This window comes from Acanthopagrus latus, chromosome 2, assembly GCF_904848185.1.
Source record: "Acanthopagrus latus isolate v.2019 chromosome 2, fAcaLat1.1, whole genome shotgun sequence".
Lineage (NCBI taxonomy): Eukaryota > Metazoa > Chordata > Actinopteri > Spariformes > Sparidae > Acanthopagrus > Acanthopagrus latus.
The window spans coordinates 9,632,905-9,657,858 of record NC_051040.1 but is presented as its reverse complement, the minus strand read 5'-3'; the positions used below and the strand labels follow the sequence as shown (position 1 = coordinate 9,657,858).

Genomic DNA, 24,954 nt, shown 5'->3' with positions numbered 1-24,954 from the left:
GTCTTATCCGTCTCTTCCCACTACAACGACGCTAATGATATCTCACTGGACCCTGCCAATAGTTAGAGCACATCAGCCGAACTAGGCCTGTGCTTTGTAGATCTCATTTGATTTTCACTGCTGATAGTGGATGCGGCAATTTATGCCAGTGCTCATTCAAGTAGATGGAGATCAAAGAGCCTCGTCCCACCCCTCCCAGCACTCCCATCTCTGGTTTCATCAGATCTGCAACAGGACTCCTCACGGAGGCTCCCTCATTCACCCGCTGAAGCACCAGGGTCAAAATCCATTCCTGCAGAGCAAATGTGTCCTGAAAATCTCCAGTTTAACAGCCGCGCTTGAGAAATTTGCATGTATTTACATGTTTATCAAGCACGGCAAAATGAGTTCTTCTAATCTTTCCTGATCGGACGCGATTATATTAACAGAAAAAAATGCGTGTGTGTGACGTCTTACTTTCCCTCTCCAGAACTGGAAACTAAAAAGAAGACCGGCCGAGCGACGGTTGTTATTCTTAGGTGTTGCTGAGCAGTATGAACGTTTGCATCACTTTGCACAGACATCCACACGGACAGGCTTGTTTAGCCTTAAAGAGCGTTTAGGTCAACATCTCATGCATTACAAATCACCAAGGGGAGTAGAAAAGAAATTATTTTTTGTCTTCATGCCTCCTTTATGAGTCACATTTATCTTTAATGGATTTTGCACAACTTGGTATTAAAAATATCGGTCAATTTGTTTTGCATTATCCTTGACTGTCTATTCATTATTGCTGTTTTTGTTTTATGAACACAGCTGCATTTTAAGTGAATTAAAATCTCAATACAGACGGCTTTTAGTTAGTGGTTAAAAGCATGTCCTCTCCAAACAATGTGACGCCTGTTTAAACAGTCAGTACGACTTTTATTTACTTTTAACTGCAAACCAATATTCCGTTTATCAAACATGACTCATTAACAAAGTCCTTGTGAGGACTTTGGCAATGAGTCATGTCAACACAAGACTCTAACATTTGAAGGTCTGTAATGAAAATGTAATGACATGTACAGTATGGAGTTGTGTGTGTGACAGAGCCCACGTTGACTAAATTCAGTGTCAGTGGATCCCTCTTAGTTCCTGCAGTTAATTGTATAGAATGATATTCAACACTAGAAGGCTGTTTTCACATTCATTGACTGAAAGTGTACTTTTTTCTGTGTGGTCACTGAAAATCTGATTTTAAGAAATGGATCTATGAGCATGCTTTGTGACGTCACAAATACTTTGAAAGCCAATCAAAGTGCAGTATACAGAACGGAAACTTAAAGCTTACAATGCATATACAGAAATATGTGCATATCCGTATGATCTGAATTGTTTTAATGAGGAAGGAGGAATGTCTGATTTGTTTCTGAAATCAGATGTGAAAGTGATCAGATCGGATTATGTCCCCAGGCATCACCAGCCGATCACATGGGTTGCTGTAGTAACAATGTAGGCGTCAGTAACTACGTACAGTACTCTGGTGATGCAGTTTCCCAACACAGAAGCATGAGAAAATGGAGACGTAGATGCCTGTCCAAACAATCACGCTGTCTAGTCATGGAGCAGATGATTTATTTCAGCAAGGCTGTTCACAGACTGTCGAGCACTGATGCACTTCGGTGACTCTGGACTCGACGTAGTTGTTGTGTGTCGTGTTGCGAGTTGTGTTGCGAGTGACACAGAAGACACCTGTATAATCTGATATGAGGCGTGAGAGCATCCGGACTCTGAATCGCACTTCAAACCACCTCTAACTGTAAGCTAATCTGGATATATAGTACAGATACAGATTTGGGCTATCAGTCTGAACATAGCCTTTGAGCTTTGAGCAGTTAAGTGTTTGAAGAAAGGATTTGACTTCTACATGTTAAATAGTTTTTTTTTTTAGGCCAGAAGAGGAGGGAAAAGGCAAAACCCAGCAAAAGTATCTTGTGTCGCATGTGATTTTCTCCCCGCTCTCCTATCATGTTAATCATCTCTTGGCCCCTTGTGTCCTGTTGGTCTCTCCCACTATGTCGGGAGCTGTTGTTCTATATCTCATGTCATGTGTCAGATGATTAATACAAGGCAGAAGTTAATTTTGGACTTGTTTCTGTGACAAGAAATGTGACATGCTGCTCTGAGTCTAGCAGCCTTGCAGTGTCATTTTTAACAAGAGCTCATTATACCTTCTCCATGACAAACTTGATTCTCTGAAGAAACAAAATAAGGTGCAACAAAGAACAGCGAGAACCTGGTTTCCGTGATATCAGGTAACACAAACCTGACAATTCGCAACGGCTGCAGAGGATGCTCCGGATCAAAGTCCACATCTACATGAAATAGGTTTTTTTATTGTTAAGCTTGCAACCGATCAATAATTTGCTTTTTCGATGATATGCAACCATCGAGCAAAACAAATGGTGATCTATGACAAGATTCATAGAGGGATCATTAAATCCACATCCACGTTAACGAAACAAGGCCAAAGGCGCAGAAAAAAAGATGTTCAACATTAGCCTAATTACTGAAAGTAATGCTTATGGTGACTGCTGCGGTAATTTATTAATAACTGTAAAAATATGCAGATGAATATTCATTCATGCCTTTGTGATGAAACACTAATAACATCTGTTAAATCTTTCACACTCAGGCTCTGTTCCTCTATGGAGCAGATGCTCACAGTAGTTTTGTCAACAAAGACAAAAAATAAAAAGCAAACAAAAACAAAATGTGCCAAATGTTGATCTGACGTTCAGTAGGAGAGCTTATAGGGAGCAGAGATCGCACCAGACAATGTGCAGTCTCATTGGACGGTGGATAAGCTGCTCTGCGCGCTGAGGTAATTCACAGGGCTGTGATGAAGACAAGGCACCGTGATTTAGTTTCCCATTAGCACACACATGCACACGCCCACGACTCTGCACACGAACAAGCTCACACACACTGCCTTTGCGTTTCAGTTTTACTCAGTTGGAGAAATTGCAGCCGGAGCACAAAATACAGAGCGTGCACTTCTTGATCTCTGTAAATGTGGCCGTTTATGGCAGGTAATAGCATTGTTATTCAACTCTTTGCCAACACTAAATGGAGCCCCTCTATGAAAAAGTCCTCGATTTCTAAAAAAAAAAAAACAAAGACAACGGGCCTATATAAAAGGAAATCAAATTCGTATCAGCAATGTGAACGGTAAACTGATAACCTCACCTATGTGGTTATGCTTGATATAGTTGCAATATGGAGCAGAGCGACTCTGTTGTTTTCCAATTTCCTCTGATGCCTCAAACTTATTTTACTCTAGATATAAACTTTTCCACTCTGCACACACAAACAACGTCTCAATGAAAACAGAAGATAAAACTCACTTTAAGCTGTTATGGCGTGATGGAGACAACACAAAAGAATGGGAGAAAGATGCATCCATTTGAAGTGGAAAAAGCCTGTATTTGACTTTCAGGTCTGTCTCTTAACTTGTTCTGGGGTGTCGTCTGCAGCTCAACCTTTTCAAATGTCAGCTGTATCCTGCAGGCCACTGTAAAAAAAAAAAATCAGGATTCGGTGGCAGCGCTGTTTTTCTCAGCCACAATTTGTAGTTTTCACCCCTGGTTCATTTTGAAATAATGATGGCGTCTGGTAATTAAAGATGCATACAAAGTCTTAATTCTAAGGTTTTATTATGATTTTTTTTTTTTTTTTTACGAGGACATTGCGCACTGATCAACAACATTACCCATGATGCAGTTAGCTTTCGGCTCAATTTCAACTGCAGCTCCTGAGCAACAAACTGCAGAAGGTGTTAACTTGTGCATGCACAGGTTTCAGTCTACTCAACAAAAGCACATAATGCACGAGCTCAACTGAAACACAGGACTTGTTCACCGTTACTATATTTAACCAAAACACAAACTTTGACTTTAACCTTTAAGAAGTCATGATCCCTTAATAACCTGCTCCTTTCCCCTTACCTTAATCAAAGTGTTACAACAGCCTTAACCTTACCACACGAGAGAGGCATGACGCAAACCCCAGTGTCCTTTGTTAAATTTATCCGCTTTGAACACCCACTGGTGACCCCGACCCCCCTCCTACGACTGTGTGGTAAAGGAATGTAGCACTATACTGGAGTATAGTAAGTACTGCCACTGAACAAGACAACAAACAAATTAGCCCTGTATAGACTCCACAGATCTGGGATCTGCATCCATTTGTTCTCACACATAGATACCAGTCACCTAAATAGGATATTTTTTGCATTATTCCCTGAAAAATTAACAAAAATTGCCTATTTTGCCTATTTCACCATGTAAAGGAGAGTGAGATATAACTTCTGGATGTGTCCCTTTATCCAGATCGGGACTATAAGATATAGATAAGGTCTATTCTGGGCCAGGACCCATCCTCCATCCAAGTTTCACAGATATCCATTCATGTGTAAGCTTGCTGACAAAGCAGCATCTCAACACATTACCATTGCTTTCTAGCTGGTGAGTCTAACCACATGCATATTTTACCAGCATTTGTCTGAAGGCTGGTGCCCATTCTGTGCACTGCAATTAAGTTTGTCAATCTAGTATAAATGTTACTTCGAAGAGGGTTTGTAATTGAGGGATAAAGCCTCAATGAGACAAAGAGAAAAACAAACATGAATTCAACAAAACCAGAAATTTAATTTGATCCATCAAGTCACAAAAATGCTACTTATACCAAAGTTATAGGTCAATTACTTTTATGTGGCAGACTTGGCATGAAACAGCCCAATCACCAGAATAAATGCTGGCAAAGTTTGTTTCTGCAAAACCACATTCATTTAAAGTTTTCTCTTGCAACACCGCTTTGCTTAATCTCTGGTTAGATTTAGGTACAAAAACCACTTGGTTAGAGTTAGAAAAACAAATTTATTTTGGCTTAAAATACCTGTTTGGGTTGCCACAAACATGGCTGGAGACTGCCTGAGGTCTCCTAAAAAAAAAACCTGTTTGTCGCCTCAAACACAGCTACAGATGGTCCTGTTCAGAATATCAGGTTTTTGTAACCACAAACATGGCTGGAAATGTCGAGAGGTTTAAAAAATATCGAGTAGTTTCTCGCTGACAAATATTGAAAAGCTGACTTGAACTGCAGTCTGAAGCTCGTCAACCTTGTTGTTTGCAATTCCACATCCACCTCCCTTCATGACAGTCAGATAACACACACACGTAATGTGAAAGTTATTTGACATGTTTTGTACAAATGTATGTCTATATGGTAGGTAATCTATGATACATACACATAAATATATCTGAGGTTTGCAGAATCGTTAACTGCCAAAATTGTATCCTGGCAAATGGGCTGCGAAGTCACAAACAGCAGCTGGTTATTCATTTTTGAGCCCACGGCTGTCCTCGCTGAAGTCCCCATGTTGTCAACAAGGTAGCATTTAAGGTCTCTGAAAATCCTGTCTTACAGTGTACTCTCCTCACACCTGCCAGAAGGGCTTGTTGCAGCTGCAGGAGCGAGGGACTCAGACTGCGTGCCACACTCTAAAGCAGGACACAAAGCAGCTGAATAAAGTGGGAGGTCTGTGCTCTCCCTGTCAAGGTGTGCTGACCCGTAAAACATGTATCATAACTGATTTTCCCTCTTTATCCTTTCGGTTATCCTTTTTCTCGAAAAGCTGTAAATGATGTCGGGGCCACAGCTTATCCAGACCTACATCTAGGAGCCGGCCACTGCAACAGGGCTTATGGAGATAGTCAAGGGTCTTGATTCACTAACACCACCCAGACTAAGCTTATCAGGCTCTGCAGATGCTGTTACCAAAAGCTATCATTCTTCCTTTGGTTCTGTATCCAAGGCAGGCTTTTTAAAAGGGTGATGTAGTAATGACAAACTCAACAGTGAAAATGTTTATTTCATGCTGGTTTTTACCACATGGGTCAAAATTAGCAATGGAAAGGATTTCACGGTATGTGCCGAGCTGGATTTTAGATAATCCATTGTGTGTAGTTTGGTAAAGGGGCAAACATTATTATAGATCACACACAACGCGCTTTAAAAAATTTTTTTAAAAAAAAACAGCAACATCCACAATTGCTTTTTATAGTTTACCTGTATTTCAACACGCAGCATATAATAGCGGTTCAATTAACTGCATCCAACACATTGCATCTTCCTTTACTGTGCCGCACAATTAAAAGCAGAATTCCTAATGCATGTATACATTTATCTAAATCACCCTGTCAGCTGGCTTTTCCACACGGGAGTTTCGACTGTGTGAATAGTTAATGGCTATTCATAATTTCTTTCGGCTAATGTCTGCACTGCTAATAATTCAACAGCAATTAGGGTGAAATGGATTCACGGGTTTGACGAAAAAAAAAAAAAATAATGCGACGCTGACATCCACGGTAATGAGCCTCCTGCATTTAAGTAGAAGAACTGATAATAGTTGTTTTCGCAGACGTTCAGATGCAAAAAGGTACAGAGACATTTTAAGTGATTATGGTGGAAGCATAATTCAAGTAATAAAACCTGCTACTCAGGAGCCAAAGGCCCTTTTTTATTGTATATCTTTTTTTTACCATGGATTCACTTTCAGCCCATTAAACATCCAGTCAAACGCTGCTGTGCTGTTCTGTGGCCGTTATGCTGTAAATATTCGGGGCCAAACTTTGAGTTATGGCAGCAGAGTGCTACCTGTAGGTCAGATAATCTAGTAGCTGTGTGCCTCCTGTTCTGAAGTGACTAGCATCAAAGCAAGGGAGCGCAGCATGTGGACTGTTATTTTAACAAGCTGCTTATGTTAGGAGATACGTGACATGGGTGATTTCTGGCTTTTTAGCTATAAAAAGCCTTGAGTGTTTGAAGAAAAGTGGCTCCCACAGGTTACTTTACTTCCCTCCAGGAGTCCTTTGATTTTTATTTATTTTTTAATTTTATTCTGCATGGTTGATGCTCATTAATGACCAGTTTTAACTATTGGAAAATAAATCAGTTTGCACCGGTTTGATGCCAGTCCGTGCAAAGCTAAAATCTCTTTAATTAGTCCTCTTATTAATTAAAAGCCCACTTTCCATAAAGAACCCTATTGCTAACAGAAAAAAAAAAAAACTGAATAACGTCAGATGAACTTTATTTCAGGATTGAAGCACACAAACCTCTTCTGCCAAGTTAAATCACCCCCTCGCGACATCTCACAAGGCGAGGGAGAGTTCAAGGCCAAGACTACAGTAATTATAGCACTGAGAAAAGTGATTATAAAGATCATATTACTGAGTTTTACAGTGTCTCAGAACTTCCCCGCCAAATGGACTGGTCCCAAAATGGGACACAGCATTTGATCCCTCAGCCGCGGACTGGCCGTGGGCATTCACAGCAGCAGAGAGAGCAGAGAAAGAAGTAGTGGCACAAAACAGCCATAGCTGCAACACTGTTTTACTATTTAAGCCCAACTGAAGCGTGATGAATCGGTTTATTCTATTTTCAGGATGGTGGTGTTCTCATGACAAGAAGTATCTCCCGAGTTGGGGATTTATCTTCATCACACCAAAGGTTAGCATCACCCAGTTACCATCCCGCGGGCAGAAAGTTAAATTTGCCACATCACTGACACAAATTTTATAAAGGGTTCCGTGTGTAATCACTTTAATGAAAATATTAAATGGGAATGACGTGAGGTCTAGGACTGCGGGCTCTGATGCCTGTGACTCACCGATGTAGACCAGGGCTCTGACTCCCTGCAGCTGTTTTGGTTCTCCCAAAGTAGAAAGTTTGGGAATCACACACTGTTTTACACTTTAAGTTTGGCATTTGCATCTTGGACTATTTGAGTATTTACATAATATAATATTTCCACAAGCATTCCAGTGATTAGTCCATTCATTGATTAGTCACTCTTTGTTGCCAACTATTTAGATAATCTGTTAATCATTTCAGTCATGTTTAAAGTAAAAATGTCAAACATTTGCTGGTTACAGCTTCCTAAATGTGAGAATTTGCTGCTCTGCTTTATCATTTATTATAGCAAATGAAGAGTTTTGTGGGTTTTGGACTGCTGGTGGGTCAAAAGAAGTAACTTGAGGATGTCACTTAATATAATAATTAGCACATTAATCATTAATGAAAGTAATCATTAGAAGGGAAAGTTTTAAAAGAACAATATGTATGATTTATTGTTCAAAACATTACATAATGTAATAAAATGATCTATAGAATGTGAAGAAATGACAGTGTTGACGTTATATCAAAGACATCTATGTATTGTGTTGAATAGGTATCCACTGAAGTTAGCACGCTAACCAGCTAGCTCCTGTAAGACGGGTTTAAACACCAATACTAGCTCAGCTATATAGCGACAGCCATGGATGTATAAAAAGAACACAGTTAGCAGCAGTTAGCAGTTATTCTGGAAGTATACTGCACTGTTATTTTTTGGCCGTAAGAATTCAAGATGGTTAAATCTTATCTATTGCACCTTTAATTGAACACTTAAAGTTTGTACAATATAGTTGCTGTATCCTTTCATGCAGTTATTAACCTGATGACCAAATTCTGTACGATTACTTAATAAGCAATTTGAGGATGTCATCTTTGGCTTTGAGAAATAACGATGCCAATTTGTCAATAATTTTTTTCACATTTTGAAGACCAAACAACTAATATAATTGTTAGTTGCAGCCCTAATCCATAATGAGTGATATGACACTAATGAGCCACAAGTGCCCTGATGTGAAAAAATATTGCAATATTACAGTGAAAGGATCAGAGGCATCTGTGTTACATGTCACTGTAACTGTTCAGGTAATATTTTGTTTGTGACACCACAGCGACTGGGGGGGACATTTAGCAAAGTGATAATTACTCCAAAATGACATTTGCAGGAATTAAATGCACGCCAGGACTAAAACAAAAAAAAATGAAAATATCATAAATTGGTGGTCTAGTTCTGTTCTGGCATCAGGTGCTTTATTTGAGCTCAGTGGAGTTATGAATTTAAATACTATAAATATTCACCTCTGGAGAATACTAATCACTGCAAACACTGATTCTGAGGGATTAGCAGCACCCCATTATGAGTCATTTCCCACTGACAGCCAGCCGATCAAAGTAAAGCAACATGAATAGCAAGTCAAAAGGCGAACAAAATGGTTCTGTGGGTCTGCACCAGGATGGTTATATGTAGATTTTTAATCCTTGCAGAGAATAAATTATCACTTCAAGAAATCATGCACGTATTTTTGAGCAAACTCAACTACATTCACATGCCCCCTTAGATAGCAAGGTAATAATGTTAATTCTATGCATAAAACATACTGTATATAACTGTAATCTGCCAGGAGACATACATGCAACATCCTAAATGCCTTCTAGGTATTATTCTCCATACAATAACTTCAAAGAATCAATATGCTGAGTGAGATAAGGATTGACCTTCCACTGCTGGAGATGGCTGGAACATTTTCATGCCAGGAGACAGCACCGTGGGAAATTGTTATGCAAGACTCAGTTCTATACGTTGTGGACAGGCAGCATGAAAACCTAATTTTAGAGTTTGGGTTTTGTGTGCCAGACCCTCGGATTGCTGCGATTTCATCTCTTTTCTGCACAAAACAGTACAATGGAAATGCTGAGACAAGGATGAATGACCTAATCTCATTTCATTTTAAAAGGTTAGCCTTTTCTCCATCTCTTGGGCCCCTGGCCAGCTCCGGACCACCAGGTGTCCCATCTCCTCTTTCAAAGACAGCCAATGTGCCCTATTTTACGAGACATTTAGAAATGTCATAGTCATTAACAGTCGAATATCTAACTTAACTGATCTTCTGCGGGGTGGGGGGGAGATAAGAGGATCGCACACAAGCGATATTGTAGATTTTTATGGTACATTGCTCTTAATCCAGAATCTTCCAATTCATCTATTCCAGCCAATATTAGCCATCTTTACACAGCGTAAACCATATCAAATCCAGCTTGGATTACATTGTAATTTGGCACAAGCAAAATTGACTTAGTTGTTTTGGCAGCAGGCCAGCCTAAATCTATTTTTTGCTGAAGAATTCAATTTGGCATCACGCCACATGCGAACGCTGCCTGTGATTTACGGTGGCCTTCCCTTGGGCGCATGTATGAACACAATTATTTACACCTGCAAATGGCTTGCTGGTGACACATTTCTGATCATAAATTTAGTGCTCTGATGCTGTTGTCTCATTCTGAGCTTTGGTGAGGAGAGCATTTAAAAAAAAAAAAAAAAGCAACCATAATTAATTTTTCTGTGGGGTAGAGGAGCTGCAATTTAGCTACATCTCTTATCAGTACTGCAACTATTCCACACTAATACTAGAAAATATAAATGGTTATAGTGATTTGCTTTAAGCGGTGGGAATTTAATTTCATGCTAGAGGATTCAGGACTAAAATGTGGTGTGATACTTGTATATATTCTGGTCCTCACCACAAAAACATAGACAGAAGTGACATATCCATTATGTCTGTCTGCGGCAGGGACGTGACCTTTGAAACGCATTCTGTTGCTGCACACAGATTAGAACGGCGACCGCGAATTCCACCTTTTATCAATCAAGCATCCTCAGTGTTTGTGAGGTCTCACTCACCTGAATAATTGGACAACGGGATTAATGTTACAATGAAAATAAAAGAGCAAATGTTTTTAGCAAACACAGCAGCCCACACTTAAAAATAACACTCACTTCTGGCGGTAAATGTTAATTCGGAGACATGCAGTGGTCCAAATCATATTCAATCCGGGGGAATGTGGGGGGACAGATACAGACCTAATGTGCATGCCAGAAAGAATAAAACGGATCAAAGTGAAACAGTCAAATCCCTGCATGAGGCTGCTGTGAGGATATGCTAGCTCAAATGAATGTAAGTTAGCTGCTGCCCTAAAAACAGAGTTCACCTTCAGTAGTTGAAAAATTTCTATTGAACAGTTTCTGTATACATTTGACCCCTGGAAAGGTTGAATATAGCGCAATGTGAGGTTTCACCATCATGTAATAAACACACAGTATGTAATTTCTGCTGTTAGAGGTATCGCTAGCACCGCTGTTCACCATATCCGCTCCGCACACTCTGATGTATCGTCTGAGTGACAGGCGATTAGGGCAGAATAAATCGTCAAAATTGTATTTCATAGATGTGAAACGTACAGGTTAGAGCTGTCTTGTAATCCATCATCGAGAAATATAATAATTACCTTTTGCGAAATGAAAGTGAAAAAAGGCCACATGTTTGCCAGAGACTCATGTCGATAGAGCGGAGCAGCTACAAACAAGACCAGCTGACTGACACACACTGCAGCATTTAACAACTTGAACAGTTTCTGTGGTGAAGGAAAATGACTCTCCTCAGTTTGATTTACCTTAAATAACCCTGCGTCTGCTCAGCGTCTGGTACACCGATGGCCAACAGATTCACTGCAAGATGCTTTCAGATTCTTCATTTTAATTAACTGACTGAACTGATTTTTAAAATGAAAAGGCTGCAGGTCATTTTTCAGATTTTCCCGTTGAGTTTTAGATTATAGTTTAGCGGACTGAGGACACCTGTCAGTGGTTTAGCACGTAGGATACCAGAGCAAGAGGCAGAAAAAAAGTTAACCTTTTTATTTTAATTAGTTTAATCATCCGAGCCACAATGTTTGTTAACAATAACTTCCAGGTAGAAAACCCCTGCGTCATGTTCTCTTATATGATTATACTTGAAAAATGTATAGATCTTATTCATGTTTCATATCCCATTAATTACAACACTTTCACTAACAGCAGGTTGGAGACCTAATTCAACTTGCTTAAACTTAAGAAGAGGACAGCTTGTGTTTACTCTCTCTAAGAGTATTGTCTTCGAACCGAGAATTGAATGGAATCGAAAATCGATTAGTAACACAATCGGACACCAAATTGAATCTTGAGCTTCAATTGGCAAGATTTACCCCTCTAACATGTTATATCTTCAGGAGAAAATCAGTCAGAGCAGATATTTGCTGCATTTAATCAGCTGACTTGAAGGGCTGGTTGTTTTGATTCGCAGTGGCGAGGCCAAAAGGTAATTTGACTAGACAAGCATAGACACTTGCATGCTAATGACTGTCTGCGCCTTATTACGCCAGCCTGGGACCGCACTGTTGAAAAGTGAATTACTGAACAGATTTTCTATCATCCCACCTTCTGTGTAACTTAAGCATCAACTTCCTCACAAGTCCGTTGTATAATACTGTTTGCATATCTGAACGAGAACGCCATCGCAATGTCATTACTACTGCCTTCCCACTTCATTTAGCAAGCCCTGACTCGACAGTGATACGTTGGAATGAGAGTCCCTGCTGCTGAGGAGATGGAGATAACAGGATGATTCATAGTCTTTCAAAAGAGGTCACCGCTTCCTGTGCTTTTACGACTGGAATTTGGGATTCCCTCGGTGCACGCAGCGAAGGGCAGCAAGCCAAGCATCCCATTTGGCATACAGAATTAGCTGTGGTGTGGATAAGGAGCAAACACCTCAAGTTGCAACTCATTATCCTGAATTTGCAGAAGTCTTTTTCCGATAAGCACAAGTGGAATAAGTCTTATTTTAGAGGGTGCACAAATCCAGACCTGTAGAAATAAAATGGCTGCCAGAACACCAAAAATGACAAATAAACTATGACAGACGAGACATTTTCATGTTTATAAGGAGGACATTGACCATGTCAGGGAAATTGCATAAAGCCAAACATAAGTTGTGCAGCCAGATTACTGAAATAGGACGTGGAAATTCACTTCTAATAAAACAAGGGGATGTGAAGGTTAAATGCAGGCGCTCCCCTCCATCCTCTCTGTTTCTAATTACTGGGTAAGAGCGTGAGAGAGCGGCGCTCCTGATTGCAGCTGCCTGGTGACTGCAGCAGAAACCAAATCTTCTCTGCTGTCTATTATAATGAAAGTGACCAGACCCTCGGGCGCTCCGTCAGTGTTACTGTTGGGAGAATTGGTTTCGGCAACTGCTTCTAAGTTTAACCCAGTCTTTGTGATGTATTAAACACTACCTTGATTCCTAAGATCATAACCAAAGATAGCCATTAGGGTTGTATTGTCATGCTGACAACGTGTGAATGTGCAGGGGTTGCACTCGTGCACATCATGACACTTGTAATAAACAGACAAGATCATTAATTAAAACTCAATTTTAATGAGACTGTCACTGCCTCCTGGCTAACAGCCTACGCAATGATGTACTGCATAATAGTTACATACCATTATCATTAGAAACTGTTGACTAATAAAGCATAATGGTTCTGGGTTGGTCACAACAGTGTGCGGTGTCCAATTTGTGTCTAATTCAGAATTTGCTGGTTACTTTAATTGACACGCCGTCCACTTCTAATGAAGTTTAAAGCCAGCTATGAACGGAACGTACATTTTGAAAATGTCTTTGATCATTTCATCTAAAACGACATGTATTTTCACAGCATCACGGCAAAGCAGCTTAACGCTCAAGCATCCTCACATAATGTCCTCTATTGAATGATGCACATTTGCCATTAAAGGATTGGATTTCAAAGGCAGCTGCAAATCAAAAGCTTGCAGATACAGAAAATGAAACCGCTGTGTTAAAAATTAATCTTATCAGATGAACTGAGGGTTGGCGGCATGCGTTGCAAAGTTTTTCAGTTGATGTTAATCAATTTGTGACTCTTCAAATTGTCGTCACGAGGAAGGCAAGTTGGGGTTACTGCGACACCACAAACACACACACACAAACACACATGCGCATATTTATAGAGATTCTCACTTCTTACATAAGCAGCGTCTATCAGTGTACCGTGGGGAATTTCCTCTTGCGCTTTGAACTATTTCTTGAAAACACATTATCTCGCTCTTCAGCTTCACTCCCTTTTCTGTTCTTTATTTGCTTTTGTTTTTTTTACATTTTTAATCATTCAACACTAATTAAAACAATTTCAAAATGTATGCAGCACTGTCAAAGAGATTTTTGATGAAACATTTTTTTTGTGAAGCTTTACATCTCTGGCTTTTTTTCTTCCAATTATGCAATTAGGACCTTCCTCCTGTCAACAATAAACCATTCAAGCCCACAGACAATTAAAGGCAAGCTGCTCCCACCAGCAGCCACAGCTTCAGTGTAAAAGTAGATGATAATTGCGGAAAAAGTGGTGAATTTGCATAACAGGTAAGGTTGAAAATATAGCCAAGCAGGTGTAAAACAGTGAAAGGTATGAAGGAAATGTGCACAAACTCCAGCCAGGCGTTAAGTGTCATTGAATATTCCTTTTTACCTTCCAGCTTAATTACCTCCTCCCCTGCTAACCTGGTATACCTATGTGGGATAAAAGGTAGATACCCTGCAAAAAAAATACACTAAGTCCCATCCTGTATCTGCAACATAACAGATAATCATTCAAACATTTCTCTCTATGGAGCCCTTCTAATCCAATCCACCAGATAACAGTGTTGTTGGGACACTACAACATGCAAATTCCACACAAAAGAGGTCAGAGATAAGCACCAAACCTGCCCCGAGGCAGCTAAATATTGAGTCACTCTGCCACTATCCCATTAACTGTTACCGTTTATCTGAAAACACCCTGCCCCCGTAATTATCTGTGGTTTGGCACTTAAACAGGAAAAAGCACAGCATCCAGTTCTCACTTGGACAGCCAATTAGGATGTAGGTATAAGCTAAAGATACACTAAGTGATATTTTCTGTAATAGCGCTGGATCTGGTGAGTTAAGTGAAAGGTCGCTCCTGGGTTTCTGAGCCACACCTGTACAATCTAATGCAATCCAATTATCTGGCAAAATTGTCTGCTTTTTACAGTTCCCTTCATGTATTCAGTTTTTTTGACACGCTCTACAAGGTGTTAATTCCTTTATATGTTCTTGCATTGATGTCTCAGTCAGCAATGGTGTTTTTTGTTCTGGTCTGCATTATATTCAGAGGTGTTTCTGATGTTCTGCCGCCTTCGTGTATGCTAAAGACAGGGATAAACAATTATTTTTAAATAAATGTCTGCACACCTGAATATGTGACAGGTGCGTCGGAGCACGGTGCAACTTGATAAGTATCTCGCTTACCGCTGAAATAATTTATTAACACAATGTTTCTGTCTGTCATACGTTCATCGGGGGTCATCAGTCAGCAAATATCATCTATGGTATTTTGAGTAATTTGCTGCCCAGATACCTGATGATGAAAGTCTGAGGACGTGTCTGATGAGGACGGCCTGTTATCTATGACCTCAATAATAAACACATAATTTTATTTGCACACTAAAAAACTAACTTTGTGAGGACAATTCTATGTGCTATATCGTAGCCAACTGGACGTGTTTCAGTTTCTTGAAGATGTTTCACCTCTCACAAGAGGCTTCTTCAGTTTCGAGACTACCATGACCTGGATGATACAGTGGAGTTCTTGTATAATAATAATAATAATAATAATAATAATAATAATAATAATAATAATAATAATAATAATAATAATAATAATAATAATAATAATAATAAAGCATCCAACTGTGCATCCTGCAGCTCAATGCAGCTTCCAGCCTCCGTGGCACACATATTTAAATGCAATAAAACCTTAAAACACAAAGATTGTAACCATTCTAATGCATTTCAGCAGTGGACTATAACCACAGACTGATACTTTAAACAAGGCCATCACCCTTTGTCCAAGTTAGAGCAATCATGCAGGATGGTCTGCTGCTCTTTTCGCAACGGACAACCACATTATCTGTCACTCTTATCTCATGAACCGAGATCAGAGAATAAACTAATGCTCCGATATCCGACATAATTCCGCACGATTCGTTTAATTCAGCCAACAGCCAGCTTTCAGCTTTGATATTCCAAAGTGAACAAAACCTCGCTCTTTGTCTCTCTCTCTCTCTCTCACACACACACACACACATAAGTCCAATAAACCGATTGGCTGTTAGTTTTTTCTGTCTGCGCTGTCAAATAAATTGAGTAGGACCAGCTAATGCCACCAAAAAAAAAAAAAAAAAAAATCAATAGCACCATATTAATAAAACTATCTCTTTGATGTCACATTGCAGCATGATGTATGAAAATATCACAAAATTAATCAGCTTCAAACTGATTTTCTGTTGATGTTCTACGCAGTGAATCATATTGCACTGTGATGTATTCACATTAACTGAAAAAAACTTTTCTCTTTCCTACTTTCTGTCAGACATCTCGTTGATATACAACGTTCACCCCAGACTCCGTCAGCGCTCACGCTGACACACTGCGCAGCTGAATCTTCCCGACGAACACACCCGCTTTGTTATCTGCTGCCATTCTCGCTTGTCTTAGCAATATCTCAACATACACTTTCAGATGTATGGCCCTTTGCTTGTCCCACATCATTTGAACACAACACACACTACAAAGCCGACTCTAATAAGGAGTGGTACTTTCATGTTTCAGTGAATCCGTTGTTTTGCCCTTAAAAATCAAAGCTAACTAGTAAGAACTCCCCCTGTCGCCTAATTTTGAGCTTACAAATGAATACATCTGTCCTGACTCGCAGCACTGATTTGATATTTGAACACAAATGGAGGTCTTCTGGCTGCCTTGTCAAACATAAGAAAAACAGCTACAGCACATCATTTCTTGGCAGTCGTTTGAAGATACTAGCGAGACGCACAATGCGCTGACTTTGCTTTAATTCCTGGCTGGAGGGCAGGATGCCCAGCGTACTGCGTGGAGCGGTGCGTCTCACTGTGGTATGAAAGAACTTGCAAATTCATTTCCAGTTCTCTAAGCAGGTAAGGGATTTCTCAGGCCAGTATATGTTTGAAATCAAATCTCTCGATGTGGGTTTTAATAATAAATGTATGGGCACATTTTCTCTCAGGTTGCCACTGAACACACAAGACCTTCTTTATTCTTTCTCCGCTGTTCTTCTAGTCTAGTTATTTCCATTAGGACTGTGTTTTTTTTTACATAAACTCACTTTCATTACTCAAGTTTGTTATTACTCATTATATCTTAGTTCATTTGTTTGTTTCTCGCCTCTCTGACCCCAAAATAAATACAGCTAAGCCCGCTATCCTACATTTGGGTACAGCTGACTGCCGTAAGGAGAAATCCTTGGACACAGTTGTGTGCTTTTATTAGAGAGGCAATTCAACATGCAAAAATAATGGAAATGAAAATGTCTTGCACTCCATACTTAAACATCAGAGAGCACAGACCTCTGTCAAGGCTGATAGTCCACTCTCTCTGATATGCAAAACTGCAAGAGCGACCTTCACGGTCAATATTATTGTTTGTTCTCATGAAGCGTAAAGTTCTGGCATTTCTCCTTAAAGGAGACCTATAACGCTTTTTGTTTTTCTTTCTTTTCCTTCAGTGTTTTACAAGTAAACCACCTTGAGAGTTAAAAAGCCCACAACAAACTAAGCTCCTCTCTCCCACTGCTCCTGAAATGTCTCATCAGTAGTCGACTTGAACTCCCTAACTTGGCATCACACTACATCACCATGTCACAAATTTACATAATTTCTGCCTAGTGGCATGTAAGAATTAATAATAGCACAGCTGCTCAGTTGGTAGTTGTGCTGGCTCAGGCATGTGTGAGCTGACCAATCAGAGCAGACCGGGTATTCAGGAGGGGGGCTTAAAAAGACAGGACTTCCCACTGTACTTACAATATGTTCTCTGACCTCATATAATACCACTTTTGCAGAGCCTAAAATCTTACATGTTGAACAATGTTTTTTAATCTGAGCCCTTGTCCCCGCCACCTTTCAACACGAAGTGATACCCTTGCACCTGGGTGTCGTGTTTCCATCGCTGCTGATCCATGCTGAAGCCGATAAACACCTGTGACTATACTGCAAAGTCAAAAGCCAGATGTCAGTGGGTGTGAGTGGGTTTTTGTCCAGTGTGGAAGGATTATTACTGTGCGATGAGACACATTTTCCAGTTTTCTTTGAAAAGCGAAACCCCTTAGTCTGGTATACCAGACATTAGAGGTTGAGTTATTAATACAAATTTTTTTTTTATTTATTTTATTCAGCAGACACAGAAAAGCAAAGCAAGCACCACAAGCTACAGGATAGTTGCACTGTGGAACTCAACTTCATCATTGTTCAATAAAAGTTTAAATCAAGTGCGATGAATCACCTTCGGCAAACAGCTGATATTAACTCCTCATACTACAATTTAGTATTTAAAAACTGTGTGGTAGTCTTATAAATTTGCTCATGAGCCAGATGATAGTCAGACTGATGTTAAAGCCAGTGGGCTAAAATGGATTTGATTGTTTGTTTGGAAAATAGCCTCTACCCAGTAAAATATTAAGCACACACAGAAACATACAGCACTTTGTGGCGTCTCTGAGCTGAAGAAGATATTCACACATGGTGACAGTGACCACTCTGACTTTGTTTTTCGCTTGGCCCTTAAAAAACACCCACAACTCTGCTCCTGCAGGATTCATTCTCTGAGCAGGTGAAGATGAAGAGCAGATAGTGACACCCATGCTACACCTCACCTAGTCAAATCCATAATGGCTTACACAATTGAACAATTCTCTACTTTGTTCACCTAATAGGTAAAACAACAATAGCACATCATTTGTGCCAGGAACAATTGTTGCCACTGGTCCTGTCTGACCACAGGAGCAAGAAATTGGCAGCTGGCTTGGACTCACCATGTGCCAGAGACATGTCACCATGCCAGGCCATAATGCGATCAAATCTGCCTTTCTGTGCTTTGCCACACCTACTCTGCAGAACCACTGTACAACTGATCTGTCCCCACCCTCCTGGCCTTGACTAATGTGCAATTCCCAAAATTATGTTATGCCAAGGAATCACAAATTGCTGTCACAAGTTATTGTTTCTAGTTTCCACATATGTACGAAGTAAGCAGAAACTTATATAGAAAGCCAATTTAAAATAAGAATAAATATAGGGCCATTTACTTACTATAGCATACATATTATTCTGCCCTAATAATTACTTTTGGAAGTATTTTGTTCTTGCTAATATCTCCGGTTCCTCAACAAAACAATTCCAGTTCAGCTTCTCACCCTAACAGCATGTCCTCGCCATACATTTCCGTGACAACCACAACATTAATGCTCTTCTCCAGTATTCAAATCGGTTACTTAATTCACTTTAAGGTCACCCTATGACTTACCTTGTGACCAAAAATGGCAACGAATTCCCTCTAACACAGAAAAAGAATAAACGAGCCATTATGTCGCATCAGCCAAGTCTGTGCTGAACAGTGATACTTTGAATCTGAAGCACAGAGTACCAATAAAACCAAAGAGGAAGAGGCAGAAAAACACCTGTAAAACATTTGCTCTATCTGCAGGCAAACAGCCTATTTAGTGTTTCTACAATTGACTTAAATCCTTGCTCTGAAACTTAACACTACCCGTCAATTTTTAGTGAGGCTGTACTGTGAGGACGTAAAAAAAAGATGCTGGAGTGGCACAACTCCCCTGCTTCAACATAGAGATTCAAAGACTTATATGACCTATTTTGGTAGCCTTTAATGTATTCATTCATCCTTTATGTCACCAGGGAGACGAACAGTTTCACATGCTGGAAAACAAACAATACATGAAAGAAATAGCAAAGGAAAGACGAGAGGTGTACAGGCCGTAACAGCAGTAAGGTTAGAATGTGACGCTGCCCTGAACCGTCACCTAGACATAATTGGGGAAAAATGACTTTTGAAGCAACCTCTTTGAAAAATTCAACAACTCTAAACTTCATTTAGATTTATTGCCAGATTGCTTGGCTGTCTGTGAATCATCAAGAGTGTGCAATTCGGTTTAAACATGGCTGACAGACTCTGACTAGAAATGATCAAATTCATTAAATTAACCGAATCCTGTGGACTCCACACCAGCTTCCAATTAAATATTACACGGAATGAGAATATTCCTGAAATGTAAATCATATCATGCCTCGTCCCGGGCATGTGTGCTGCAAATGATATGCCGCACCACTATAAGCCCTGCATGTACTGCAAGACCCATATTATTGCTCCATCTGTAATTCCAAGATTAACAAGGACCGATGTTAAACCTCTCTCCCACAGAGCTCCATTTTGTGAAATTGTCTTCGCAGCTCACGGCCTTTTATATTGTTTTTATTTTAACAGCCTTCAAACTTCTATTGCATTCTTCAGTTTCCTGAATTATGCTGCAGTCCTTGCGCGGCCACAGTTTCCTCCACACACACACACAACCATTCTGTCATTTTGTTCGGTCTGGGCTCGACGTTGTTTTCCATCTGTCCGTCTTTTGATAATACTTGTTTAACAGCTGTTGGTTGGTATTTTGATGGTCGATCAATGACAATTTTTGCCCAATTTATGTTTACAGCATTGACTTGAAATTCAGAGGTAATATGTCTACTGAAGGTAAACTCAGTAACTGTATGTGCCAATACATGTTGAGCACTTGTTACCAAAGATGAAAAATTATCATTTTCACAGCATTCAGCATCTTTCTGCCAGCGGCCTCTACACATCCACTAACCTTCTCCTCAGGACAATGTGGGCGCGTACAGCCTGGGGTTGATTGTCATCTCCTTCACTCCTCTGGCGAACCTGTTAGGGACAAGACACCTTCCATCATTATAGCTGTTGTCTGTCCGCGGAGAGAGTGGTGACATGGCTCAGTTCCAGTCCTAATTCCACAAAGGTTTCACCTAATCAGCCGGGATAATTGACAACACCTGTGTGGGTTTGAATGATCAGGAGGCGCTGTGACTTAAGTTGACAGTAATGGCCAGAATTACCTTTCAGTGGGCTTTTTTTTTTCACAGCGGAGATTTTGATTCGTCATCTGTAAGAGAAGCAAAGGTGTTATTAATGACCTAACGATGATGGCTCTGGTGTATATTCATGGACTGCAGTAAGCCAGCAGTTTGACAGCATGCACAATAGCAGGACCCCAAAACCAAAACAGCCAAATGGAACACACACGTCGTTAATGTTGTTATTCACGCCTGAGTTTTTCTCAAAATATCTTCATCTGAAAGGTCTATATAGATGTAAAAACCCCAGAATCATCCCAGCTTTCCAGCGAGATGGATTAATAGAACTTGGGATACATAATATTGGATTTTTGCTAATATCTGACATGCTGACTCCGACTCATTTTGGCTGAATGCTGATGCAGATTTATGTTTTCTACCTAATGGCAGAGAAGTCTCTCCTGCTGAGGAATTAACATATGATTATGCCCTACTGTTATCATGATGGCCCACTGGCTGATGCAGATGTATAGAGCTTTTCAAAACCTACACATGCACTGAGCAAAATAAGGAAACTGCTTAATCAACGGTTAAGGTTATGTGCACAGTTTAGGGGCTGTTTACACAACTGTTTTTTTGCATACAGCGGTAGACTTTTGTTGGGTTTTGCCCGTTTGCTCACACAATAATGGCGTTTTCGCCTGAAAACGCAAAGTTTTGAAACCAGGTTCCAAATTGTACTCTTTTGAAATGTTCTGACACGGCCTCACTTAGCACATCTATTGTGTTTTCAGCCTAACAGCCGTGCGCAGATTGAAGGGCAACAAGAACAGTTGCGGACTATCAGGCTTCGTTCCTGCTGCTGACTCTGGTGAGTGTAATAACGCTCCTCCAGCAAAGTGTAGATTTGCAGCACCATTACTGTGATGTGATGGTCCACAACTCTGTAACAGAAGGAGTGAATGTTTGCTGAACAGCTGGTTGGCATTTTGGTGGTTGATCAAAGACAAACCAGGTTCCAGAATGTAATCTTCTCAGAGAGCGTTTGTGTGCAGGCATGTTATTCTGTGGCCCCCGCTGGCGTTTCGCTTTCGTGGATGTGTGCACGATAATCATTTTCAAAACGTTGTCACATGAATGCTGTTTTTTAAAACAAAACAGGAAAATGTTTCCATTTCTAGGAAAACTGTAAAACAGGGCCTTAAGCATCATCTTTGCAGTCTGTCATAGAGGCCGAATTGTCATATTAGGGGCCATTGCTGATATTTTGGATTTTAAAGCCTTTATCAGTCGATACTGTTGATGTGCTGATATAGAACATAAAGTACTTCAGAAGTGGGATGGGATCATGGCATCCTTTCACTTTAGCACCACAAGATGTGTTAGATTTAGATAGTTCCAACAAACGAGCTTAACTTTTGGTGTTCATGGCTTGTAGACAGATTTTTGATAAAATATCTCAAATTACCAAGGTAACATATTTGTCATCACACAACACAGAATTGCATATCAACACAGAACATATACACAGTTATGTATATGCACATATACACACACTGCATCTACATTACTGTTCACTGGAAATGATCAAGTTTTGGTACACAGGGAACAATGACTGAGTGGTTTTAGACACAATGCCAGAAGAAGACAAGGTAAGAAAGACTACAATCTAAATCCCATGTTTACCGAGCCGATTTCTCTTCAGTGACACTGAAAGTGGTTGTGTCTGCCACTGTGCCTCCTAAATCTGCCTGCTGTGCATGCTGGGATGTTGCACTGTTCTTTTTTTCCAGCTTTGATTGGGTGAGCTCCAGACACAGTATATCAACTGGCACACAGATGTGTACCGAACTCCAGGCCACTATGTGACATGTGTGGTGCACAAATACATCAATCACTGACAGAAAAAACAAAGTGACATGCCAGACATGTCAGCTATTAGGCCCCAATATTGTTAAATCTAGTGTGCAACACTTTGCTTTGAGGCAGAGTGCATTATTAGACCCTCCCTTCTCGCCTGCAGTTGGTCAAGCTTATTCCCTAAGACGTGTCTCTCTCATGCGTCACTCATGATGAGGTGCCTAGCAGAATGCTGCCTACTTTGAGGTAATAACTATCCCTAAGGCTACCGCAGGCACTGAAGAGGCAGACAGTTAAATTAAGCATTTAAAAGCACTGCAGTCTTGCCGTGAGTGTTTTTACCTTATGTAGACGGTGCGTCTTGTGCATATTTGGATGGCGGCGTGTCTCTGAATACGATCACAGAGCTTAATTTAACACATTTTTTGATCATTTTTTTAAACCAGTCTGGTAAACAAAAGCAGAGCACACACACACACACACACACACACACACAGAAACCGTAAGCTAAATGACTTTTTGGCAGGCACACACCGCAAAAGCAGATATAAAGCAGATATCCTGTCAACAACTAAAACTAATTCAAAAGAAAAATCCATAACCCAGACAAACCGAACACCATCCAAATGTGACTACACTCACAAATCAATAACCACAAGTGTAATACTGATCAACAAACTAAACCAAGCAGCTGCAGATGCCAGATTTTTTTTTTAAATTACTTTGTCCTTTGAATTCTTCACAGATTTTGCCAAAGCAGGTCATGGGGATCTGAGCGGGCTTCTGTTCATCTCACCATGCAACTAGCACACCTTCTTCACTGTCTCATTATATAAATTGTCCATTATGTGTGCTGCTCAGCTTTTGGAAAGCATTAGTGTTGTCTCCTTGTATTCTCCATGGAGCAAGGCTATAAAAGTGTGGCATTTATGTGACAGCCCAGTCCATTATACCTCAGGGATGAGCAAACTTAGCAACTGCTACTCAAACCCAGGGGAAAATCTCTTTTGTCCTCTGTCACATCTAGCTGGTACACATTTCTGTGCCTGAGTGCTGTGGAGCGTTAGCTGTCCACCACAACAGCCTCGCCATGTTTTTTGGGTAGCAACAGGTTCAGTTGTGATTCTTGACACTTCCCATGTGCCTTAAAACTAAAAAGAAAAACATTTGTATTTGGTCTCGTGTCAGTCTGTGCCCCTCTCTATCACATACCCAGCTAAATTATCACTTCTACATGTGCTTCCTCGGCATTGCTAATTAGCTAGCAGTGAGTTCAAGACACAGCTGAGCCCAAAACGCACTTTTAAAACCGAAGCAGAGCATTTTAGAACACGTACCGTGTTTTAGGTAGACATTTGAAGACACCTTGAAGGGTTTTCCATCGAGTTGGTAGAAGAAGAATATTCCCTTGGATGAGCAGTAAAAGCTTTGGAGGTGTTTTGCCAAACAAAGATGGCTGACGGAAATGTACTTCCTTTCTCATCTTGAAAACTCAAGTGTTTTATTTTTGCATTTTTTAAATAATTTTTTTTATATTACTTAACCATTTAGTCTTTATTGTATGTATGTATTTTTCAATTATCTATGTGTAATAATGTCCTCATATTTTCCTCGCAGCATACAAAATGAGCAACACAGCTGCACAGGAAACAACATAGATAGCTATTTAACTCTATTGTAATCATTAATGCCATATCTCCATTGAAGATCAGTGATAACTGTAAAGTATAAGGCTATAATGGCCTGATGCAGTACATGCTACAGCAAACCGGTAAAGACAGGTGTCAATAGCACCGGCCATGATAGTGATGTGATTTTGATATTTCAATTTTGTTTGCACATGTTAGGTATATGTGTATTGTCATATGATAAACCAAGCCAGTACAACATTGCAGTCACAGGTAATGGTCATACAGTGTCATAAATTAAATATTGCTTAAGAAAACAGTCAGAAATGCCGAATGACGCAGTGATCATTGAAGATATATGAAAAGAAAAGTAACACATTTGTACCAAGACAACCTTCTGAAGGTGTCAGTCTCGTCTCGCAGTCAGCCACATTTTTACCAGGTCCTGTCTCGGTCTCAGACAAAGAGGACGCATTACATTTACATCTAGTCTGTGAAGGACGCAAGTTCAAGGATATCAGTCGATGAATAAGTGAAACTGATGGTTTCTATGGGAAGAGTCAGACGGAAAAACCTGACGCTTGCTCAAAAAATGTTTTTGTGTGAGGTGGATGGTAAAACTGTGTGTTGAGTAACGGTGGTTTAATCGATTTCTGCTCCTACGTGTTTGTATTTCTCTGATTTTGCTGTGAGTCACTGCATTGTGGGAATTACGCTAATCCGGTC

At 40.1% G+C, this 24,954-nt stretch overlaps 1 protein-coding gene across 9 annotated transcripts in view; it reads right to left on the bottom strand.

Moving 5' to 3' along the window:
- lrfn1 (leucine rich repeat and fibronectin type III domain containing 1) overlaps positions 1-24,063 on the bottom strand; it is a 196,036-nt gene extending 171,973 nt beyond the window's left edge. For 5 of the 9 annotated variants that reach the window (XR_005070758.1, XR_005070761.1, XR_005070779.1 and 2 more), the window contains exons 1-4: positions 23,938-24,063; positions 20,783-20,829; positions 20,521-20,591; positions 3,369-3,535 (exon numbers count right to left, since the gene is read on the bottom strand). The gene's annotated coding sequence lies outside the window, so the exon portion shown is untranslated. Of the gene's footprint in view, positions 1-2,497; positions 2,859-2,904; positions 3,123-3,368; positions 3,536-20,520; positions 20,592-20,782; positions 20,830-22,942; positions 23,048-23,937 lie in introns of those variants that run through there. The other 4 variants (XM_037075085.1, XR_005070770.1, XR_005070778.1 and 1 more) reach the window with 4 other exon arrangements.
- Between the last annotated feature and the right edge of the window lie 891 nt (positions 24,064-24,954).